The sequence below is a fragment of the Pteropus alecto genome, unplaced genomic scaffold (assembly GCF_000325575.1).
Source record: "Pteropus alecto unplaced genomic scaffold, ASM32557v1 scaffold20, whole genome shotgun sequence".
NCBI lineage: Eukaryota > Metazoa > Chordata > Mammalia > Chiroptera > Pteropodidae > Pteropus > Pteropus alecto.
The window spans coordinates 7,579,440-7,604,632 of NW_006436298.1; the positions used below are offsets into that span (position 1 = coordinate 7,579,440).

A 25,193-nucleotide genomic window follows, 5' to 3' on the forward strand; every position below is an offset into this window, starting at 1 on the left:
CCAAAAGACATTTTGGGCTACAGTGCTCATTAACAAGGTAATGGATAAATAAAATCTCTTATATGTTGAAATACTATGCAAAATTAAAATAAACTAGGTCTATGTGTTACCAACATGGCAATGATTTTTACTGGTTTCCTTTTTTTCTCTTTTTTGAATGATAAACTCTCTTGCACAATTGATGGCGGCTATAAATGTTCTCCCCGCAATATTCACAGAGACACAATTTCACATACAATTTCAGGGGGTTCATAGGCCTCTGATGTGCCTCCATCAATGGCTAGAGACCTCACTTTAAGAATTCCTGCCCCAGAGGCTCACCCACAAGCAGTTTCGCTACCTGTCTTTGAAATTAAATCTTTCTGCTGCTCCAAAAATAGAAACCATATCCAGAAGGAAATTATAGAGTTCTACAGCCAGAAGCAAACTTGAATAGTAATATAGTTCATCTTCCCACCTCCACACAGCACTAAACTGTCTACTCTTCTTAGGAAAACTCCACTTTGTGGAGGAGGCAGTTCAATATCTCCCATCTGAAAGTTCTTCCTAATACTTCATCTAAATCACTCCTATTTTCAGATTAACTTCCCCTCTCCAGTCATATCTCCTGGGAAAACAAAAAAACAAGTGCTCGTTTTAAAAAATGGATTAGAATGCCTCTGTTCACTCCTCCATCCCATCACACAATATAAAGACTCTTTAGACTATTATTCAAGCCAGTATTTACTGAAAATGCGTTTGCTCAAGAGGGCTGGAGCCCTGGCCCAGCTCAGCCCAGGGACGTGTCCAAAAAACCCAGAGGAGCAGCGCTGAAGGAAAAAGGAGGCCCCCTTGGGGAGAAGGTCACATTTTCCAGGCAACTCTTCTTCTTTGCCTAGAAATGTGGCAAGTGACGACTGAGACACAAAGCAGGGTTCTTCACACTTCCCAGAAGCTGCGCCTGATTCACAATGCCTCCCAATCTTAGTTTGGGGACAATTTAATAAGTTTTTATCTCACTCAATCAGATGGTAATCTTCAAACAGGCCTTTTGTCAATGGAATGAGATAAAAGATAAATTTGCATTATTCTGAATTTCAGCTATTCATTGACTCTAGCCTGAAAGCTTTAAAAATTCTTTACAAAACAAATTCTCAGGACTCTTTTTTCTGAAACATGATTAAGTCAGAGAACAGAAAAACTCCCTGGGCCCGAACTGAAACTGCGTCAGAATTCCTGAAGTCAAGTCAAAGCCTAACAGCCTGTCTGTTTCTTCCCAAAGCAAATTCTATTCATCAGGCAATAAAAAGCAAGCTAGAACAAAACACAGAATCAGCACCTGGTCAGAGGGTTTGGATAGAAATTGTTCCATCAGTATTTTTTGTTGGAATTGCCATTTATTGATAGGAAATTGCCAAGAGGGTTTGAAAAAATTGTGTGACTTCCTAAAGCAACAGGAATTATACAATCGATGAATAGGAAAAAGACATTAAATTCCTGAAGAACTCAGAGAGTCAATGGAAAGTGGAATCAACATATTGTTTGTTCTTATTTGCCTTCTTTTAGCCACCTGAAGCTAACTAGAGGTTAATGGAAGCATGGGGTTTCAGAAAACCTCAGACGTTAGCAAGCCGCACAATTCCCTGTGCTGTGCCCACGAAGTGTGATCTCTTCCATAACCACCTCAAGTGGAGGCAACTTGAGGTTCATTTATTTTCTCAATCAACAACACACCAGTCATAGGACATTCACAAGCTCTCAAAGACCTAATATTAATATGATTAGATTCTGTTCTGTCCCTTGGCAGTACTCACAAAAGTCTCTACCCCCAGAAATATTGGAAAGGAGAAACTGACTGTTAAGAATCAACCTCATCTCTTAAGTGAGGTAATTAAATAAATAAGGGCTTTGGGGATACCACACCTTTTTGATAGGAGAGACTGAGCTCTAGAGAGTCGCTTGAAAACTCACCTTCTGGAACATACCTGGTGACTACTGGAAATGGAAATCTGAAGGGGACAAGAATGACCTGGGAGAAAACATCCTGGGGTCACATCAGACCTGGCGCTCGCACAGGCTTTTCCTCAACCTTTGAAGCTCTGTCTATAAATGTGTCCAACTTTTTCCTTTTACACAGAGGGGAAAACCCTGAAGCATTGTCTTTGAGGCTATAGGTTGAATCGATTGGTTTACAGAAAAAACTTTAAGGAATCCTTCCTCAAGAAATAAGGTCAGTGATTGTGCTTGTTTCTAGGAATTTTGATGCTTTTTGCATTTGCATATGTGTACATGCCAAGGCATGAAATTAAGGAAAAAATCAGGCTTTCCTTTAGATATCGGAGTCCAATTTCCTGAAGCAGCAAGGCCAGAAAGTTTACCAACTGGATATTATGAATTAGGTCTACACTAGAATAAATGGAAATTTTACTTTCTTTGTAAGGAATACAAGGTGTGACTATGTACTATACTTTGAAATCTGAATAAAAGGGGGAAATATTTTACACTATTTTTATAGAAGTATTGCTCAGTTTTAAACTTACTGCATGTTTAAATGAGTGATTTTTTTTTTTTTTTCTAAAATAGAATTGAATCTTCAGCTTCCAACCATGAGTTTTGGGATTGTTAGAACTTCTGAGTAAGCTAAAAAGCACGTTGTTAGAGAAGGTGTGCCTGGTTTTACATAATGGCTGTCTCTGTCTCGGATCTGGTTTTTTGCACCTAAAAGTCACTAAGAACTATGGCCTTATTTTGTGTCTCCAAGTCCTGGAAACAGGCCTTTATACTATGCCTCACAAAGCGAGGGCAGAAGGGGTTGGTTGAAGATCTTAAGACAGGATGAAAGGAAGCTGATTAGAACATTCTAATAGTTGGGATACGGTCTGAAATAAGATATTTAAATAGGTATGTTGATGGATTCTACATAGCCTTCTGGAGAATAGCAAGAAGTTTTGGACTAGATCTCGTTGCAAAAGAATGGGCGAGGGCAGACGTGAAGGAAGATATGGAGAAGAAAATAAGTTCAAGTGGTGGCACTCAGATGGGAGAATCTGGATCTTTGGAATAATTTTTTAGCCCATTGGAAAGAAGAGATAGGATGAGATTTTAGATAAACCCTTAAAATTCAAAATTGTTGTACATGTATGTTCACAGCAGCCCTATTCACAACAAGTGAAAGTGGAAACAGCCCAAATGTCTATCAACTGAAGAACAGATAAACAAATATGGTATACCCATACATTGGGATTTTATTTGGTAATAAAAAGGAATGACGTACATGCCATGACATGGATTAGCCTCAAAAATTTTAGGCTCAGTGAAAGAAGTCATACACATATGATTCCATTTATATGAAATTTCCAGAACAGGAAAAGCCATAGGAACAGAAAGTAGATTCAAGGTTGCCTAGGGCCAAGAGTAGAAATGAGGGGGTGATTGTAAATGGACATGAGGTTTCTTTGAGGGGTGGGCAGTGGAAGTGATATACAACTAGATAGTAGTGATGGTTGTATAACTGTAGCCTTACTGAAAATTATTGAATCATATATTTAAAATGAGTGATTTTTATGATATGGAGATTATATCTAAATAAAGCTATTAAGTAAAAAAATTACTGACCAGTCTATTATTTTTTTATTATTATTATTATTTTCAAGGCCTGTATACAAAAGGTTATGTTCATTATGACTTTAAATAAATTTCTCGGCCTTCCCTTAGGGGAGAGGTTTCACCTTGTTTTTCTTTGTAGGCAGACAGAGTTGTGCTCAGATAATTGCTCACAGGGGTGAACAGCTGGACTCCTGGTTACCTCAGGACACTCAAGCCAGAGGTCAGGAAGAGGCATCACCTCCCCCATCACCACGCCCCCCTCAGAAGAGCCCATTACTATTCCTCTAAGCCCAGAGGGGCGTTGGTGGAATGATGGATGTTGGGTATTTCAGGATTTCGAGGATGAAGAGCCCCTAGGAAATGTCATTAATAATCATACAGGCCTGATATGAACAACACGGAGGAATAATAACTCACACTGGGGGAAGACTTTCACATCCCCTCTACTGACATTATTCCTTCAAGGCAAGTGGTTTTGAATTGCTATGAACAGCCTATATTTACATAATGGTTTTCCTCTTTTTTTTTTTCTATTACTCTCAATAAATTGCTTTAGAATAACATTGTTATTTCCAGCAGACCCCACCCACTATGAACTGGTTCAAGCATATGTAATATTCGTGTTTTTCGCTTCTTTGAAGCATAATGCTGAGCCTCGTGCTAGGGTTACAAATCTTTAGCTGTCAAGGGCTGAGACAGGGTCCCAGATAAGCTAGGATTAGACAGGTCTCCTGTCCCTTTTGTTACAGGTCACAGTGTGGAAGGGGGCTGAATCGCAAGCAGAGTTCAATGTTTTAGCTTAAAAGATCTCAGTGCGATCTTTGTGGTCTGATTTGGGCTAGAAAAAGGGTAGGCCTGGTTCCATGTCTCTTAAATTTTCAAACCAACAGTGTTATGTCTCCAGTTAGCCTGGGATTCCTGAGAACCACATTACTAAAGCAGGTAGACATAAAAAATAACTTCTTTCATGCTTTCACTCATTGATCTTATTTCTGTCTTCTGGGGCCTGGACAGAACAAATCAAAGCCTTCTTCAACGTGACAGCCCTTCATACAGTTGAAGACATTTATCAAACAAAATTCTTCTAATACTTGCTTAGTTCAGGCTAACCATTCCCAGTACATTAGATATTCCTCAGAAGATGTAAATTTTTAGTCTCGGCTGGAAGAATTTTTTTTACTGTCTCTCTATTACAGTGTGCTGTCCTCTTTAAGGTTTGATATGAGTAGAAATGAACATGGTGTGACTATCACCCTCCTCATTGACGACAATGACAGTTATTCATGGTAAATATAAGCAGTGTTGAGAAAGAATTCTGTCCGGGCAGGGAAATAAAGGTATTATCTGTGGGTGTTTACCATGAGCACTGTGTGAGGTGTTTTATAAATATTAGCCTATTAAGCAGGATGGGAGGAGAATGGGGTGTTTCTGCTCACTACTGAGGTTCACTTTAGGGATAAGAATTTTTGACTAAAATCACCAACTGGGTCCATTCCAGATATCACCCTGAAGCGACTCTTTCATTTGAAAGCTTACAAAGATGAAAAGGCGATTAATAGAAAATTACTAAACCCGTACTATGAAAAAGGAAGTGAGTGTAGTTGTGCTCAAAAGTTTACTAACCGTGATTATGTCTGATAACAAGTAACAAGTCCTTCAGCTCAGATGTTAACTTCCAATCCTTCTTCACTGGGGAATCGCTGCAAGCCTTCCCAGGGGTGAGCAGGGAAGCAGCCTGTGTCCTAGTCCTTTCATCATCCTAGGACTGCATCACCCACCCTTCTAGGCCACGGAGTTCCAGGTCTGGAGTACCAATCCAAGGTGTCGTGGAGGCTTTAATTAAACCAACTGTTAAGCACTCAAAAGCATTATGTCTATGATTGATTCAAATTTACTCTTTAAGTGCAACCTTCAGGAATCGTATTTCTGAACGTGTTTGGGTTCCTTTAATGAGCACTCTGCCACAGCCACACTCCCTGTGATCAGCACCCATGCCCAGGCTCTGAGCTGTAGCCATGGGGACGGCTTTAAGTGGGAGGATGGGGGCTTGCTAGGTCAGCCTTTCCCAATTCAGGGGCCTTCAGATGTTCACAAGTGATCCTTGGAGGAAAAAAATCAATGCCAGTAGCAGGTTTTCATCTAAAATGTATTTCATATTGAATACATATGAAAAATACTAAGTGTATTTATACAGTTGTTTCTATTATAATGTTACAACCAGCCTTTTGAAAGTGACCTGTCAAACCCAAGAATGTGAAACAATCACCAATGCAAGAGCATGTGACTTTTAATCTTAACAGCAGTGACCAAGTAAACATTGCTTTGATGTATATCATTGGGGAATCTTGTCTTATAAGTTAGGAAGGCTTCTATACCAAAAAATAGAAAACTTGGTTAACAGTGGCTGACACAATTAACAATTTGGTTTCCTTACCTACTAAGTAGTCAGGAGGTAGACAGTGGCAGGCTTGGTTCCGCAGCTCAGGGACCAGACCAAAAATCCAGGCCTTCTTGTTTTCTGCTCAGCTTCAACGTGTTGCCTCATGGTCCCAAAATGAAAGTTGCCTTTCCTGGTAGCATGTTCAAATAAAAAGCAAGTAGAAGAGAGACAAAGTGTAGCTCCAGTAAGCTTTTCCTTTGGTATCTGTCCCTTTATCTGAAAATAAAAACTTTCCTAAAACGCCCCTAGCAGACTTCACCCATATATCTCATTGGTGAAAACTGGGTGCCTTGGCCACCACCGACTGCAAGGAAGTTTGGAAAAGCGGGCATCTGACAAAAGGGAAGGATTATTATAACTGGTTTAAGGAAATCGAGGTCCATACAGTAGAGCTAAGCATATTGACTCTCCCAAGAAGAAAGACTCAGGGATGGAGATGGCTGGGTGAACAACAGTGACAGAGCAAAAATATCTATTGTATATTGAGCATATATATCACAAAAACTCACTGCCCAGGGATCAGATTCTAAGAAAAGAAAGTCTTAAATGAAAAGCCAGGTCTTGTTCTCAAACTCTTTCTGAATCAAATAAACACAAAACCAGAATTCTACAAAGGAAAAATATGTAACTGTGGACTTAGATTTTTTTTTTTTAAATTGAGACTGAAGTATATAATACAGTAGTTCCCCACTTATTTATGGTTTTACTTTTTATGGTTTCAGTTACCCATGGCAAACCAACGAAGGTCCAAAAATATTAAGTGGAAAATTCCAGAAATAAACAATTGCTAAGTTTTAAGTCGCACACCATTCTGAGTACATCACTTTACTGTATCATCTCACACCATCACAAGAAGGTTGAGTACAGTACAATAAGATACATATTTTTTTCAATAAGATATTTTGAGAGACTACATTTGTATAACTTTATTACAGTATGTTGTTATAACTGTCTTATTTTATTATTATTATTAATCTTTGACTGTGCTCAATTTATAAATTAAACTTTATCTTAGGTATGTATGTATAAGAGAAAACACAGTATATACAGGATTCAGTACTATATGCGGTTTCCGGTATCCACCAGAGGTCTTGGAATGTATTTTCTGCCGATAAAGGGGAACTACTGTATAAGGCTTTTACTGGTTTTTAGAGAAAACTGTGTTAAGTGTATCAGACTATCAGTAAACATGGAGGTACTACTTGTCATTACTTTTTTGCAATGTACCTTCAAAAATGGAATTTCTTTTTATTATTATAGACTTGATACTTTGCCTGATGAAAATATATAATAATGTTTCCTATACTATACAAATACTTGATTAAAACACACTTCTCGTTTTTTAAAAGTTGATGTTGTTCATGTCATTATTTATAAGAAGAAAAATTTTACTTGCAAGAGGCAGCATTGTTTAGTGACATCGAGAGTAAGCTCTGGAGTCAGGCAGACCTGGATTCATATTCTGACTTAGCACTTGCTGTAAAATGCAGATACCAGCACTGACCTCATAGACTGCTCTGAGTCTTAAAGGAGCCAGTGCATATTAAACATTTAGCTTATTGCTAGGCTCATAGTAAGCTCTCAATGTTACTTAGCTCAATATTTTTCTTTTTTTTTCCGAATAAAACAAAAACACTTGGACCTAATTTTAATTGTTAGTTATAACAACTTATTTGTGAGATCTTGTTTGTTGCTGTTTACCTTAATCCAGGCATGCATTATATCTTATGACCTCTCCCTGCTGGTGTTCTGCCAAGAAAGTACAATTTAAAAAATATTCAGTGGTGTGTTTTGATAACAACTTCTAATTAGACTGTGACTTAAAACGTCTAAGATAGTGGGTCAGACCACACCTAACGGGGTTGCTGGTGTTTCCTAGGTGGCACTAGTGATCCCCCTGGACCATTATGTCCCTGTTGCAGCAACTCCGGTTTGCAGTTAACCCTTCATGCCCTGTACTGTAGACTCCAGATGCAGCGGCTTCGGGCCACTATAGAGAAGTGCTGAGTTATGCTGGCTTTTTCCCCCAAATTCTCCAAGTTTCTTCCAAAAAAGCTTATCTTGGCCCACATATCCTCAACTCTGTTCTTGAATAGTTCATTTTTTGGACCCAAATATAAAATGGGACTATATTATTATCCAGCCCACATTAATGACACTTTGCCTTCAATAATATCATGAGATACTCTGTCCAATACTTTGTTAAATTTGTGCACAGCATATTTGCCTAGACTAGCGGTCTGGCCAAGGCACTGAGGTTATTTCAGAATGCTTGTTTGTGCTATTGTCTCTCTCCCCTGTTAGACACTAAGAGCTAATATGATAGAAATCACGTCTGTTTTTATCATATTACTAGAGATAAAATAAATAATTTTTGAGTAAATTACAGACTAATAAACTTAACCCATCTGACTCTGAGTGACAACTATTTTCTCTACATGCGCTCGTGTTTGTCCTTTAATAATTATTTTCTAGAAGAATGTCCATAATCAACATGAAAGTCACCACCACTGTGTAGAGACCCATCTCTGACTCCTACAACCTTCTTTCCTGCTAATATCACACTTCAAAGAAGATGACTACACTTGACCGCAACCAGGGCTAATGCAGGACAGCATTCTTTCTGTAAGGCAATCTAAGCAAAACTAAAACCAGATACAAATAAAGTTACTTTGGAACTAATAGGCTGAGCAGTCTATTCATATAAGCTCTTCTTAAAAAAAATGGGTTGCTCTAGCATCTCTGATGTGGTTGAGGTGGTATCAATGAAGACTGTATTTGTTCTTCTGGGGAAAGTGTTTTTTAAATAAATTCTTTACCAAACATGAGGCAAGGAGAGGGTGGATTCTGGGAACCAATGCCACCTGACTGGATGTTGTTCTTTGACTTATGAGGTCATCCAGATATCCTCCTCACTGAAAGGACATTGTCAGAGCACTGAATTTAAATTAGTGATTGGAAAAGACCAGGGTAGCCGTTCATTGCAGCTGGCATTTCTATCCCACTCAGACTATCAGAAAATATGGTTAGAAACAAAAAATAAAAATGTTCTGGATGTCTAATCTGAGTAGGGAGAAGAGAGAGGGAATTTGCACTTCTTCCAAGAGGTATCGAATGTGACCCAGGGTTGCTGCTGAAATCTCCAGTGTAGACTGCTTCCCAGAAACAACTAATAGCACAGGACAGAGCTTGCAGCAATGGGAATGGAAGCTGGGAATAGGCAAGAGACTCCTTCAATGTCCACAGAGGGACATATCATGGTGGCCATGAAAATGCACCACTCAGATCTCCTGCGGTGGAAGACTGATATATCCAGCTGCTGCCCCTCTGGACCCACCACTACACTCATTCCAAGGTCATTCTTACCCCCAGTTGTCCCCAACCACCACAGCAAGGGTACTGAGGCAGGCTCATATTGTGAGATGCAGGGCTCCTCCAAGGATAACTTTGTCTCAAGGACTCCCCATAGGCTTGAATCTTTCTTGAAACTTTACTATAGTCTGAGACTCTTCTTCCTCTCTCCTTCCACAGATGTCAGACCTCTATTGCAGTCTGAAAGCTCTCCTTGCCTTTCCTCCTGCTCTCTCTTCCAAGAGATCTCTTGCATATCTAACTCCATCTTGGCATCTGTTCCTTGGCAAATCCAAGCTAATGTATATAGCAATTCTTGTCCAATTAACCGAGCATTGTTTCTCTTCAAAACCAGAACAGATTATACGTAAAAACTGACTGTCTTGATCAGGGTGAGAAGGCCAAATATATTTCTAATTCTCTAGTCAAGCCAGGAGTGAGAGCTTCCACCCGCCCCCGCCCCCATTAGCCAATCATAAAGTACTTGTGTTTCCTATAACTTATCTGTAAGATAAGTCGATGGATGACATGGACTCAGTGGCTCCCAGAGCCCTCAAAGGCAGGAGTATGGCATATAGTCAGACCAGAGAAAGGAGCAATGGACAGTTGCTGATAAACACTGCTGTCTGTGAGCATTCCCATGTCTTCACAGGCAATGGAGGTAAATTACCCTAGGACATGATGGTCCTATTATTCTGGAGAGTCAGCACTACTGAGAGTACATGTATAGGGTAAAGAAGAGCAAGAGATCAAAGATGTTGAGAATTGTGGTCCCCTGAAATATCAGCAAATGTTGGTTCGGAAGAGTAGTCAAGAATTTGGCTTTTAACATGTGGCATTCAAGGAGTGAACAGAATATTCAGATTTAAATGTTCCAAAAGTGGCTGGAAAAAGAGAAAGCTGAATGCTCCCTGTTATGATAGCAAAATTCCTTCCTTGTGAGTATTTTCTTCCTTTGGGGTTCTCTTGAATCAACCCCATAGCCACCATTGCACTCAGCCCCAGGAGAATGCTGTATCTTCTTTCCCTCCTTTACCTGCAGAGGTGTGCTCAGCTGGCCTGTGCCAGATGATGAGAGTTGGCTGTTAGCCTTTCCCACTTTTGCCTTCTGTGATTTCACATTGGTAGCTTGTGGTTGGCCATGGCGGAAGAACTTATGTCACAGATATCAGCAAATGCTCCAAATTAGGACCCTGCCCCCAATCGGGTTCTTAAATATTTACCAGCATTTTACCAATCACTGCCTAAGAGTGAAATAAGAAGAGGGGATGTGTGGGGTCCTAAATGTTGGGGAAGGCCTCAATGTTAAGGTGGCATTTGGGCAAAGACTAGAAAGAGGTGAGAAAATGAACCATCATGCAGATATCTGAAGAAAGAGCATTCTTGTCACAGAAAACAGCAAGTGCAAAGCACTTGATACAGGAGTCTGCTTAGTGTTCAAGGGACTGCAAAACAGGCTAGTGCGGCTGGAGCAAAGTGAGTGAAAGAAAGAGTGGTAGGGAGTGAAGTAAGAGATAGATGATGGAGTCATAAAATATCTTTTATGTGATTATAAAGAATGTGACTTTTACTTTAAGAAAAATCGTGAGCCAGTAGAGGGTATAAAGCAGTAAAGTGACATGATTTAAATTTTTAAGTGATTGCTCCTTTTAAAAGGGATGCTTTGTGAAGAATAGACTACACAGGGCCAAAGTGGCTGCAGGAAGACCAATTAAGAGGCTATTGCAACAATCAAGATAAAACATGATGCTGACTTGGACCGGAAGGCTAGTGGTGGAGGGGTAAGAAGTGGTCATATTCTGGATATGGATGCAGTGTAATTGTTATTAGAAAGCAGCTTTCAGCTCAATAAAAGAAGATCTTCCTAATAGAGTTTTTATAATCTCCAATGGAATACCAAGCTTTCTATACCTGAAGCTAAACTAGGAAGAAGCCCGATAGCCATCCACCAGAGATACCGCAGAAGAGTTTGCTATGTTGGGAGGAGCTTACACACACTAAGCGCTAATACTCTACATGGCATAGGGGCGTGGCTACACAAGAAAATGTTTCTGTTACAATGTGATAACCGACTTATGGCTAAGGAAGCAAATATACGTATTAAAATGGCTTCATCTCTGTTTTTCTCATAATGGTTTTTCTTGAATATAATATAATAAATATAATATATAATAATGTTATATAATACACATTACATAATGTATAATATTTATAATTGGATGTTATTTGCAATGTATTATATAATGTAAATATTTATTGTATATAACATTATATATGATATGTTAATACTTGGGGGCTAATAATTGTGTGTATATATATATATAAATGTACTTTGACATAGGCATATCACCTCAAAGAGTTTGATGGTAGAGTGGTAGCGTGTGCATCGCTCTCCGTGGTGCTGAAACACCCTTGGTTAAGGGATAATGTTCTCTTAACTGGGTGACTCATCTTCCATGGAGGTGAGGCTATCGGGCTTGTGAAATCGCATGAGGTAGAAACGGGGACGTGGAGGAGTAGGAAACAAATAAAGAAAATACGTCTTAGAATTCAGGATATTACATCTGGAAAAGATTTCAGGGGGTATCTAATCCAACTCCTTAAGTTTGCAACTAAGGAAACAGAGATAGAGCAAACCCATTTGTGCTGAGTAGTGAAGGTCCAGGGCCCACTGTTATCTGGGATGGGATACAATGAGAGAAGGCTAGTCCTGTGGGATTGTTCTTAACATTTCTGACAGAGCTTTTACCAGTTGAATTCTCTCTCATCATGTGACTCCATTTACCACCCAGTGAAAAAGATTCTTCAGAAACATGCTTGGGTTTGTGCATGAATTTTCTTGTGTGATGAGTTTACACCTGGCACCCCCAATCTGCACTTTATATCTGTAAGTGTCATGGAGCTGCCACTTGGTAACACGCTAACTTCCCAGGTTTCTGAAAATGACCACTATTTTTTATTAATCTGATTTATCAAGTTTCTAATTGGTCATCATAGTTTCTAAAAAATTAGGACTTGATAGAGCTTGGTATGCAGTTACACGTTGTTTCTGTCCTTATGTAGCTGACTTTATGTTCAGTGAGGCTGTAGGTCTGCCATTTGGTAGAATACAATTAATGAGGTTGCAGGATAGGAGAAGGAATAGAGAGAATAAAGCATCCAGTGATCAGTCTTGCAGACTGTTTAGTGAAGTAAGACTTCATGCTATAATCTGGTTAATTTTTACAAAAGAGAAGAAAGGACAAGAGTCTGCTAAGATAGATAATTGCACTGATTAAGATAGTGGGAGTTTTCCTTGTCTAGATTATTTGGGTAAACAAAGATGTGTCTAAGAGATAAGATTTAATATTTGTGAAGAAGCTACATTAAATCTTCATTTTAAAACTTTTAAAAATTCCAATTAAGTGTGTGTTTTTTAACTGGGCTGACAGACATTAATAACTACTGAACTAGTGCATTGCAAAATGCCACTGACTCCTGATCTGTAAATAGAACAAAGCCATCTGCGTGGTGGAGAACATGAAAGTTCCTGCCTCGCCCTCCCATAGGCGCATTGTAACCTTGGGTCTCAGATGGAGGTGGCTCAGCTGCCCTGAGCACCAACTTCATATAGCCTCAGGGCTCCAGAGCCAAGAGCAGGTGTGGGCCACATGCCTAGTCTCCCCAGGGGCCAGGAAAAGCAGCCTTGAGACCCACACTACAAACAAAAGCAGAGGAAGAAGACTCCTAGCTGTTTCAGCCTGAGTCAGAGGCAGAGCTCCACGGAGAGGGAAAAACCAGTTTCCTTTATTCAAGCACCCCCTACCTGCCTGTGTCTGAGAGCACTTCATTTCCAGAATATACTTTCACCAAAGTCTGTCTCGGAGCCAAAATCCTAGGGTTCTCACCAACATGCTATCTAAAGTCTGCACAGGTGTCAGCTGAGACCAAGAGGGCATGCCTGAAGATTTGTCTAGATGGCTCATCTTTCCTTACATTCCCCACCCCCAAAACTGCCTCATTCAACTCTTATGGAGAGGGTCTTCCTCTAAAAAATACACTTGTCATTGATGCTCTGCCTTTCTCTCATATTAGATCTTTAATTTTTCTTTCCTCAATTTTCTTTTCCACTTGAGTGAATGTATTAGCTTATTCCTGGTTGCAAGAAAATTCTCTCTTACAAACCTATTTTAGCAAATGAAGAAAATATACTGGCAAAGACAGGAAACTCCATCTTTCATTATGCAATTCAAAGAGAACCTTGGGAGCTATGGTTTGTCTTTGAGAACTCCTATCTGGTTGCAGAGGTTTAGAATGCAGCTAAGGGAGGACCCCTGGCCAGGCCTTCAGATTTTCTGGCTTAGCGTGTTTCTGACAGCAGGGAGGTTTGTGTGTGGGAAGGGAGAGGGCAAGAACTAAATAAATTGTTGGGGGTGGAGGAGGCTCCGGAAGGGCTGTGCCTTGTTTCTATAAGGGCCTCAGGAGGCCACTGTTCAGGGCCTGATCCTGTATTGCAGGATGAAGCTGGCTTAATTGCTGGTAATTAAGGCAGGATCTATAGTTTCTGGGCATGCCTGGTGGGGAGGGGCTGGGTTTCTGGCTTTGGATGAGCTGCAGGAAAGCTAGTGGCTGCTTCACTGAGCTTGCAGCTTCACCACTCCCAGAAGGGCCTGTTGCTGGGCAGTTTTCAGCACTAGGAGTCTTTGTGAACCTGCTCTTCAAGGATGGAGAATTATCTTTTCAAAGGAAATCAAGGTAGAATAGAAATGGTCTTTTTGAGAGTTTATTAGTTACAGAGTTTATAGGTTAAGCCTGTGCTAAACACATTTAATTCTCAAAACATCTCAATGGGTGAATTTTTAATTGACAATGACGGTAAAAGATTAAATAATTATTCAAGGTCTACGGTTAGCACATAATGCAAATTTAGTTCATTGGATCCTGAGTGTGCGCTTTCAAGGCCATGGTTTTTGCAGAGGTTGCAAGCTGGTAGCCTATGAAGCTGGTTCTGCCCTTCAATGTGCCTGGTTCTCACCTTGCTTTAGAATAAGGGAATGCCCAATTAAATTCAAGATTTCTGATTTGCTTGAGAAATTGATAAGATCTGCCAACACAGGTCCAATTTTTACACGGGAACACTAGCCCAATTAGGGAAACCATTGCTCCTTCTACAGAGGAAATAACCAGTTTCCATAGAGACTTTTTTTTCCCCAGTTTGTACTGCTTCTTCTTGCTTAACTCCTAGCCCATTTCAATCACTTATGGGGCCTTTTCCTGGCCCTTGTTGGCTTCTAAGATTGTGGCACTGCCTCCAGTCATACAAAATAGAATAGAGCATAAAATGAAGGTAAGAGCTGGAATAAAAGAATGAGGCAGTGAAGCCCAGTTTCAGGAGCAGCAAGTGTCCTGGCATTCAAAGAGCGGAAGCTCATCGCTGACGCCAATTTATTCCTAGTCTCATTTTCAACCTCACAGATAAGCAGAGAAAAAGCTGGCTAAGGGTAGGGGAAGAAGTGAACAGAAATCTCAAGAAGCATTGTTGTCTGAGACAAGCAACTTTCCTGCCTGCTTTTAACAGATTGCTTTTCATAAAGCTTTGCCATAGCTCTGCTTTATCATTCCTGCCTGAGCTTCCAGCTGGACAGAATCCGAAAGCTAAAAGCCTGCAACTTGCAGAGAAGGCGGGCATTTGGCTGCCCCAATGGCTGTACAGCCACACCATCCGTGCTTCTGGGTAATCAGGTGAGAAATTTCATCTGAGTCTAAAGTTTCCTGCTGTATCAGTCTTCTATGGGCTCCTACAGAGTTCAGACTCGCTGTATCTGTATGGGCAATCCTGCCCTTTAAAGGCTGAGGTGCCTTTGGAAAGGAGAGGGCAATCAGATAATTCATTGGTTTTCTTTAACCAGAAGAATCAACCACTCTGGTCAAGGCAAGAACCATCACGAGGTGGTTCAATGTTGCAGTTATGATTTTGAATTCCTTGGAGTAAGCAGAGAATGATCTCACATCAACACCTCCAGAGAAGCACTGTGACCACTAGGCTGAGGCCATGAGACTCCAGAAGGCTTTGTCTTAGATTATGTCTTCTAACGGGACAATTAAGCTTGGGTTACTGACAATAAGGGTGACTAGGCTTTTCCCTAATGACCTACTGTAGGGCAGCTCTCATTTTCATACTTCAAAGGCCAGGAGACTCTGGCCCTATATGTGTGTATGCTAGTCTCTTTTTTCCAGACTAGGTCTTCAGGATTGTTTACTAAAATATCACAGTGAAGGCTTCTCTAAACCTAAACCTCAGAGGGCCCCTGATGGGATGACTCCAGTTATGAGCAGAGGCAATGTAGCAGAACTATAAGAGCAGGGTGTAGACTTACACAGCCCTGGGTTTGTGTCCCAGCTCTGCCACTTGCTAGCTAGGTAGGCATATTAGTCACCTAACCTCTCTAAGTTATGGTTTCTTCATTCAAGAAATGCATAATGACCCTATCTCTCAGGGTTGGAGTTGGAGTGAAAACTCTTTGAAACAATGCAGCATATAAAAGAGCTTATACCATTTGGCAACTTGGCATATAGGAAATGTTTAATAAAGGGTCTTGCTCGTTCTGTCCCCTGCCTACATTTCTAATTTTGTTTCTTTCCATCCCCCTCTCTCACTCTCAGTGCTGTTTCTTTTGATAAGAACATTCTGTCCAACCTTCACCCCACATTTGCCTATCTCCCTTTTCGTCTATCCTCAGATCACTGCCTTCCTTGCCCTTCCAGCCCGTGCCCAGGCTGAACTCTTTGAAACCATTTTATACTTTCTCTTCCTAGTACTTACTGCTGCTTCTGAGATAATGCTACTATCTGTCTCTCCCACTACATTTAGAACTGAGTAAGAGCAAGGCTCAACTTCGTGTCCCAAGCACCTAGTACACAATAGGCCCTTAATAAATACTTGTAATAAATACTTGTTGGACGATTAATAGATGATAAAATTCAACATGAAGTTTCTTTTGATTATATAATAGATGGACAGTTAACAGTCATGTGTTGAGATCATCATAACCGTATACAAAAATTAAGACCTAAAACTATAAACTCAGGAGAAGGGTAAATCTTCATGACCTTGAATTTGGCAATGGAGTCTTACAATGTGACAGCAAAAGCATATGTAACAACAACAAATAAATTGAGCATCATCAATATTAAAAACTTGTGCTTCAAAGGACAGTATCAAGAAAGTAAAAAGACAACTCATAGAATAGGAGAAAATATTTGCAAATCATATATCTGATAGGAGACTTATGTAAAAAAGATATAAAGAACCCTTACAATTCAGTAATAAAAAGATATGTAACCCAATTAAAAAGTGGGCAAAGGATTTGAATAGACATTTCTCCAAAGAAGATATATAAATGGCTATTAAGCACAAGAAAATATGCCTAACATCAATTTCTGTCAGAGAAATGTAAATCAAAACCACAATGAGATACTACTTCACACTCACTATATGGCTAGAATCAAAAAGTCAGATAATAACAATTGTGGGCAAGGATGTGGAGATATCAGAACTCTCTTACACAGCTGATGGAAGTGCAAACTGGTGCATCCACTTTGCAAAATATTCTGACAGTTCTTCAAAAAGTTAAACATAGAGGCACCATTTGACCAGTAATTCCACAGCTATGTTCCCAAGAGAAATAAAAAATGTGTCCACACAAAAACTTGTATGCAAATGTTCATAGCAATATTACTCATAATAGTCAAGAAGTAAAAATAACCCAAATGCCCATCACTTGATGAATGAATAAATAAAATGTTGTATATACAAACAATGGAATATTATTCAGCCATAAAAAGAAATGAAGTACTGATACATGCTATGACATAGCTGAACCATGAAATCATTATGCTATGAAAGAAGCCAGACACAAAGGACCACCCATGTGTGGTTCCAATTATGTGAAATGTCCAGAACAGGCAAATCCATAGAGATAGAAAGTAGATTAGTGGTTGCCTAGGGCTGGGAGGATTGGGAGCTAAAAGCTAAAGGGTATATAGTGTTTGTTTTGAGAGTGATGAAAATGTTCCAAAATTCAGTATGTTGATGGTTTCACAACTACATAAATATACTAAAAACCACTGAACTGCACTTAAATGAGTGAATTGTATGGTATATGAGAGAGAGAGAGAGAGAGAGGCTGAACACTGGATCCAGAATCCAGAATGGCTTAGACATGAGTATGTTCTTTAATAAACTCATGTGTGAGAGAGAATGAGAGAGAGAGAGAGAGAGGGATCATTATAGGCCCATGAATTGTTAGATATTAAGAAGCATTTGACTTTCTCCCACAAGTTGGGAAGATAAGCCCAAATGAAACAATACCAATTCAAGTGGGCTAGGATCAAAAGCTACCTTAGGAAATAACAGTTGTAGTTCTGAGAAGGAACACTGCCTGGAGAAATGTGAGATTTTGCATAGGAGATATTTTAAACTCCAAGTACAGAAATTACATCCTGTGACACTTCGTGGTGACACTAGATATTTTCTAGTACTGTTGCCTGATTTTTCACGTGGTTTAGTCAGGTCTGCCCAGCTAGATGGACTGTTTTATCTGTTTTTCCCCAACTGGAAGCACAAAGCCTGATACCTAGCTTGAGGTGATTGGGTTCTGTGACCTGGGATAGAGCCAGAGTCAGGAATTAGAGCTTCCTGTCTGAGCTGACCTGTTTCCTTTTAATCATGCCTGCAGGACCAAGGGCTTCCTTTTTGCAAACAGCTTTTCCATGTTTTTATTTGTTAGCCTACCTCGCAGCAGCAGCAACAGCCTGGGACGGCAAAAGAGCAAGCTAATGCTCTTTTATGATGTTACTGTCTTGAAGTAACTGGAGAACAGGAAGAGCAAGGAGGCTGGTCTTTCTTGAAGGTCACCCAGGAAGCAAGCACCTGGCTGATCAGGGATTAGCATAGATGTTACTGGTTTGCTAAACCCACGGAGCCAGGTTGTTTATCTATTTCCAAGATAGGTTTATAGCCATTTAAGGGAGAAAAAACAAAACAAAACGTTGGTCTGAACCAATCTTTATTTTAAGATTAAAAATAAGTGTGTGTGTGTGTGTGTGTGTGCACGCGTGTGTGTGTGTGTGTGTTTTGGGGGGCAGATCACATCTTTAAGAGGAAAAAAAGTGCATATAATAAAATTACCCAAAAAGTGTTCACGATATCCAATATCTCTAAGACTCTCTAACATCTACATCCTGAGATGTGGAAGATTACCTTAAGCTAGACTCAATGTTCCGTTGGCAAGTTTATTCTATTTAATATATCGTTTAATGTATTTGTTCATTTAGGCCATGACTCACTGTTTCTCTGAATTCTATTTTTAGCTGTTGCTCTCAGTTGGATTTTTCCACATATCAGATGTTCAACTATGTGTCTAAGGGGACAACGTCTGCCTTGGACTGAAAAACTTGACTATATAGTTTTATTATTTGTAAATTGTACAAGATTGTGGTAAAAGTGTCTTTCGTCTCCTCTAAACCTTGTTAAGATTGAGGTGCCACCCTATAGAAATATATGATGAAATGCAATTTGTTTTAAGCATTTCATAAAGTATAATTCTGAGACACTCAGATGAAGGAAGATGAGGGCTACCCATCTGTATGTTATTGTCTAACACTAGAATATCTGACTCTTGACTCCCCTCTTAGAAAGGAATATGGTAGTACCGTGAACAGGGAAAGATCAATCAAATGTGCTGACATAGCAGAGGAGTGATTTTGTGGAAATCTAATAAGATTTAAGAGAGAAGCAGAGGCTAGGAAGGAGGCTGGCCGGAAGAACCGATCCAGAAAAAGGCAATGAGGCCCTGGGAAGGCAGAGCAGGAACTTGAACCGAGAGAAAGAGAAGGAACCTCAGGATAGACAGATGATAATGGAGCCTGACCAAGAGCGTGGATCACAGGACTGCCAAGAAATAAACATTTGTTAACCTTCGTTTTTTTCCCTCCGTATTTATAACTGATGTATGCATATGTTTGTAGGTAAATACATAGAAAAGTTGTAGAATGATACACAGCAACTGATAACAAATTCTGGAGAGGATAAATTGAATGGGGGTTGGAGGGAATTGAGATGATTGCCTTTTACTCTAAATATCTGTGTTGTTTGATTTTTTTTTTAATTACAAAAATGTATTTATATATCCCTTATGTAATTAAACAAACAAATAAAAAAGACAAATGGGAGGAGGTACAACATTATGTGTACCCATTGTTAAAAAATAAAATTAGAATCATGTAACTAGGAGAAAATAAAAACCATCTGTAATCTTGCCACTCAGAGATAACCACACTAGGGGTGAATTTCTCACCCTAACTGAGAAAGGTAGATTTGGAGTCCAGAGAAAAAAAGTCTCCACTGGTAGAAAAAAGGGAGCCACACCAACAGGACTGGGGACAAGAGGCCAGAACCACAATAAGGTCTGGGGTTGAGGCCGGGGGTCAGAGATCAGGGAGTAGAAGGAACAGAACCAGGAAGAGGGGCTTGGGGCTCAGATATTAGAGTCAGATGTCCATCCTCAGCTCTGTTTTCATTCTGTGCCCATAAATGATAATGTCCTCTGCAAAGGGTCCAAATTCAATGCTGAAATTACACACAGAGTTAACACTACCACACAGAGAACTCACCCTCTGGTGGAAATGGGGCTGGGATGGAGCTTCTAAAAAGAGGGATCAATGGCCCTGGGGGTCGGTCTTATAAGAAAAGAGAGGCCTATGATGGAAAAAAAGTGATTTAGAAAGAGTTTAGAAGAGTCTGAAAGCAATGGAGTTGTTATTGGCATTGGGAGAGCCCTTCACTATGTGGACTATCTATGCATTGCAAGAGGCTGGCCACTCCTAGCCTTCTTTCACTAAAGGTACCTTAGTCAGAAGATGACCCCAAACACCATCATACATCAGACATCTCTATGGCCTCAGTTCACATCCTTGTTTGGGAAACACCGGATCCAATGCCCAACTAAAGAAGCATCAGGAGACTATAACACTCCCCTCCCCTGACACCCCCCCACCCCCGCAATTCTCTCCTGCTGCGGGGAAGTTGAACTATGACTTCAAAATGATGTTGTCTGGGCCCCAAAGATGGGGTAGACTGGAGGAGAAATAAGTAAGAAAAGAAATAGGGAAAGGCATGAAACCAAGAGGCACAGTTGGTAGGAGAAACGTCCCCCACTCTAATCTCTGATGGAGAGAAGTTAAAAGTCCCCTACCCTGAGCAGAGGCAGGAACCAGAGGGGAGGCCAGGAGAAGGGCCCTGTTTCAAACCACCAGTTACAAACAAGGCGTCCACATCAGTCTTTTGTACTTTAGGACTTTAGCTTTGGATTTCACATATATTTTTAAGGACGAAGACAACTCATTGTTGGATCTACTGCAAACATTTAAAGAAATGTGCTCTTAATCTATCACAGCATTAAACACCTCTTGAGATATAGCCTGCCACATCAATAAGACATGAAACTTCTCAGTCTCAGCATCTCTTCATATTTAACCACTTGGAGGGAAAGAAAACATTCATATTAACATAGGCTACAGAGAGTGATCATCCAATAAACCTTGGTTCTACTTTTAGATGCATGTCCATAGGTTTCCCAATAACTGGACAACGATGCAGTGTTTGCAATATTAAATCAATAAATTAGTTTCTCATTTTAAGTGGAAAATGCATTGCATTTCTTGATTTGCTCATATCCATTTTCACAAGCAAGTTAATTGCTTGGAAATATGTATGTATGCATTTCCCCCTTTAATGCTGTCCTACACAAAACTACTCAAAGAACAAGTACCCAGCTCAAAACACTTTTTAAAAAAACTGGTGAGACATAAAACAGTAAACACTAATATGGCAAACTGCAAATGCAGGGTTTGAAAGAACCAACAGATAGATAATCCAGCCCTTGGAGGCTTCTAGTCTGATGGAAAGGAGCCCCCACATTCTCCTACCCCTTTATAGAGAAAGAGGCAAATCAGCAGGGGTGTCTAAGCAGCTCGTAGTTTCTCCATTCTTTGGATGTAGCCCTGTATCATCAGCTCAGAGACTAAGGATAAAAGCAGCAGCGAACATTTATGAAGGAAAACCCTGTGCCAGGTATTATACTAAACACTTTACAGGCATTTCATCATCACAACTCGGTTAGGTGGGTACTATCTGTTTACAGGTGGGGCCATTGAGACCCCACTAGGGGAAGTGGTAGACAGCAACACATGGAGGTCTCCGGAATGCTCACTTTCTGTCAGCTTCTGGCTATGAGAGAACAAAAGCAAGAGGACCTCCCAGGGCAAGTTCCCCTGAAGGAGGGGCCAGAGATAAATGCAGGGCCTGGGTCAGTGCTGATACTGTGGCCCCTGGTACAGTCCCCAAGGTGCTTTCCAGTATTCATTTTTCCAATATTCTCTTGTAGGCAGGCTTGCCGTGCAATTTTTGTTATTGCCGTCGTTGAGGGTGACCTAAGCCATTCCAAGTGAACAGGAAAAGGGACTCTCCCCTCTGTCTGTCCCTTCTTTGCTTATTCAGCATCTTCTCCTGGATGCCAGGAGCAGCTGGGGTTAGTGAGCTGGAACCCAAGCAGATCAATACCATGTGCACTTGAGGACATCGTTAGCAGAGTACTAATGCTCACTGGGGATATGTCCAGTATGTCAACTGTGGTGAAGAGGTCAAGTAGACTTTGTCTAATGTCATCTTACTGGATGGAACATGGTACATTTTTCTGCCTCGCTTACCCAATTAGCTTTACAGAAGGTAAGCTATGTGTTATTTAAATATTTGAAATAATGCTTTGTATGCAGGTTTGCATAAATAATAAAAATGCCATCTTATAATATATAATACATTTTTAAAATTTTAGACACTGTCTTCCAATCCCCTCTGTATGAAACATTTTAAAAATTGAATGCAGTTTTCATCGTCACCCAGATGGCAAATTCTTTCCCAGAATACAGTGGTAACATAATATACACGTAACATGTTTTACAACATCAGTTTTTTTTGGGGGGTGGGGGGATGATTTGTCATCTTTTTCTTAAATGATGGTACAATACTACTGCAATTAATAATAACTTAGACCAATCTGATTTGCCCGCCCTAATGTTGCTGCCACCTCATGCAGGAGGGCCCTTCCATGGTGGTGAGCAGAGGTGGAGGCCTATGCCACAGATGTCATCCTCCCTCCAGACGGTGCCTCCTTTCTCTCAATTATGTTCAGAGGCCTGGTTCTTTGCTGGAGCTTGAAATTTTCTTTGGCCCTTTAAGAGCCATGAAAAAAACCAGGGAAACATGCTCAGTAAAAATGGAGAAAGGAGAACTAATACATTTTTTTCCTGCTAGAATATTTCTAGGAATATCTTTCCTCAAAATTAGAGATGTTTCACCGAATTTTGCTAGCTGAGGTCATTCATCAAAAAATAATAGCTACATTATAGGCCATGGATTCTGTCTCCCCTTAAGGACGTTATATTTTAAAGAAAACTCCCGCACACATGCAAATGCACAGAGGCATGATGTCAGCTCTAGTCACACAGATGAAACTGCCCTGCTCGTCATTTTTGTCACCTACATTCCTAATAGAGAAAGAAGAATCATAAGTTCCTGTTGCCAAAGGCAACCCCAGGTCCAGGAGCACAATGCCAGAAAGAAACAAAGATCCTTTCACAACCAACAAATAATGATGGACCCCCAACTATTTGGAAAGCTAGAACTATTGGGCTACCCCAGGACTAAAGACCTTTTATCCAAAGTCTCCCATAAACCAGAAGGCCGAAGTCGGGGGGTTTGTACAAGATACTGGCCCTTAAAAAGAGCCCACAATCTGATCTCCTCTGCTGAGCTATTCAACAGAAAATGCTGTGGAAAAGCCAAAATGCTGAATCAGCCCTAAGCAATGCTGGAATAAGTGAGTAGGACTAACACTAATGTGAGATATTTATTTATGTAGCTATTATCTTTCTGACTGACCAGAGGTGGACTACGATCTGTTTATCCTATTATATTGGCCATCTGCTGCATTAATTTAAAACAGCTTTTAAAATAAGACCCTTTAGACACCTTTAAATTGTGGCTATGCATATAAATATTTAGGGGCAATAACAATGCAGATATGCTTCTAAAGTCTTTCACAGATACATATTGAAGTGCTTAGTACATGACGAAAGACTAATAATATGTTATATATAATAGAGATATATTCAAATATCTATATCTATAGATATATAATACATATTATACCTTATAAGAATGAAGAATAAGATATTCTCTATACTGCTACTATTTACAAGTGAAAGGGACTGTTACATACTGGAGATCATTAGGTTAAATCTTGTTGGAGAGATTGGAGTTGGAAAGAATTCTGGAACAGATAGACTTGTCTCACACAACATAAAGGCAAAGAAAGACTTTACCTGGATGATCCCAACCTAATGTGGATTATTCCAGGTAATTCAGACAGTCTAGATATCTTACGTGCCAGTTAACCTTGTTTGAGATGATCTGCCTGTCTTCATAGTCCAGGTGAGTCACAGCTCTCTAATATTTACCCATATACTATGCTTCTGTGTTCAGTGGACTCAGGCTTGCTGTTGTCTGCAGAATATCAATCACATCAGCTCTAGGAGAGCTGGAGTGCTCAAAACACAAAGTAGTTGGGGAAGAGCTAGTGATCTTAAAATTACTGCCAGTTGTCTTAGAAGGCCTTTAAAAAGTTCAAAAAAAGCCTTCTCCCTTTCTGGTCCGCTTCCTGCTTGCGCATAAGTGAGGACGAGAAACCCATCCATCCTCTACCATGTTACTATGTTCAGTCTTCGATTTTCTCAGGGGATGAAACTTGCAGCCCATAAAACTGATAGCAGTAATCTCCTGCCATGATGTGCCTTTTAAGAAATTATTTGACTGAAATCCATCATGGTCTCATTATTTGTATTATGTGGGTCCCTAAATATTTTCCAGCAACAGCGCTGTTTGCTCTTGTTAAAGAAGACAAAAGAAGATGCCCGCCTCACACAAGCGAGGCCAGTGTGCCTCAAGGAAGGGAAGCAAGTCATCAAATCACATGAAACAGTGATGTGTTGACTGAGTTTATGTGTTTTCCTATAACCGTTGTTTTTTATCCAGATGATTTATTCACATTATTTTCATTGAAGATAATAGATTCTTTAGCCCATCTTCACCTTCACATGACCTTGGGTTTTATGATGTGATGATGACTGTGTCGATTACAGTTGTGTTGGATACAAATCAACTCTGGAATAACCTTGATGACAGCCTGGCAGGGAGCTATAGATAAACAAGGAATCTCTGGTTATTAGATGGGGGTGGGGTGGGGTCTGCATAGGAGTTATGGCCTGCATGATGGGGACAACCTTCCCAAGAACCGGTGGGATGGGATGAGAGCAGCACAATCATCCTCTTGCTGACTTTTCCATTTGGTTTCTGGGCCTGGACTTGGAAAAAAAAAAAATGTGATCCCATCTCTGATCTAAGAGGATTCTCCCAAGGCAGCACTACTGGAAACTTTATGCTTTGCTTCTTCCTCAACCTCCCCACGTTAATCATAGCTCCCAATTTTTGAGCATTTCCTCTGTGCCATAAATGACTATGTATTTTCTAGGCATTGATTATCTCATTTAACCTTCATATTGACCTGTGAAATGAATTATTTTTACCTCCCTTTTACCAATGAGGAATCTGAAGCATAGAAATTAAATGATTTGCTCAGAGATGGCTGGGATACAAATGGAAGTTTGATGTCATGTTATGCAGAATATTGGCACTTTTCTTTTTTCATCTTTCTTTTTCGAC

General features: G+C 40.1%; 1 long non-coding RNA gene across 2 annotated transcripts in view; it reads right to left on the reverse strand.

Annotated features, from left to right (window-relative positions):
• Nucleotides 1-25,193, reverse strand: part of LOC107195782 — a 72,553-nt gene that overhangs the window by 20,701 nt on the left and 26,659 nt on the right. The window contains exon 3 of one of the 2 annotated variants that reach the window (XR_001517025.2): nt 6,020-6,155. The exons of the other annotated variant lie outside the window; for it this stretch is intronic. This is a non-coding gene — a long non-coding RNA (uncharacterized LOC107195782). The remainder of the gene's footprint in view (nt 1-6,019; nt 6,156-25,193) is intronic. 2 annotated transcript variants of the gene reach the window in all.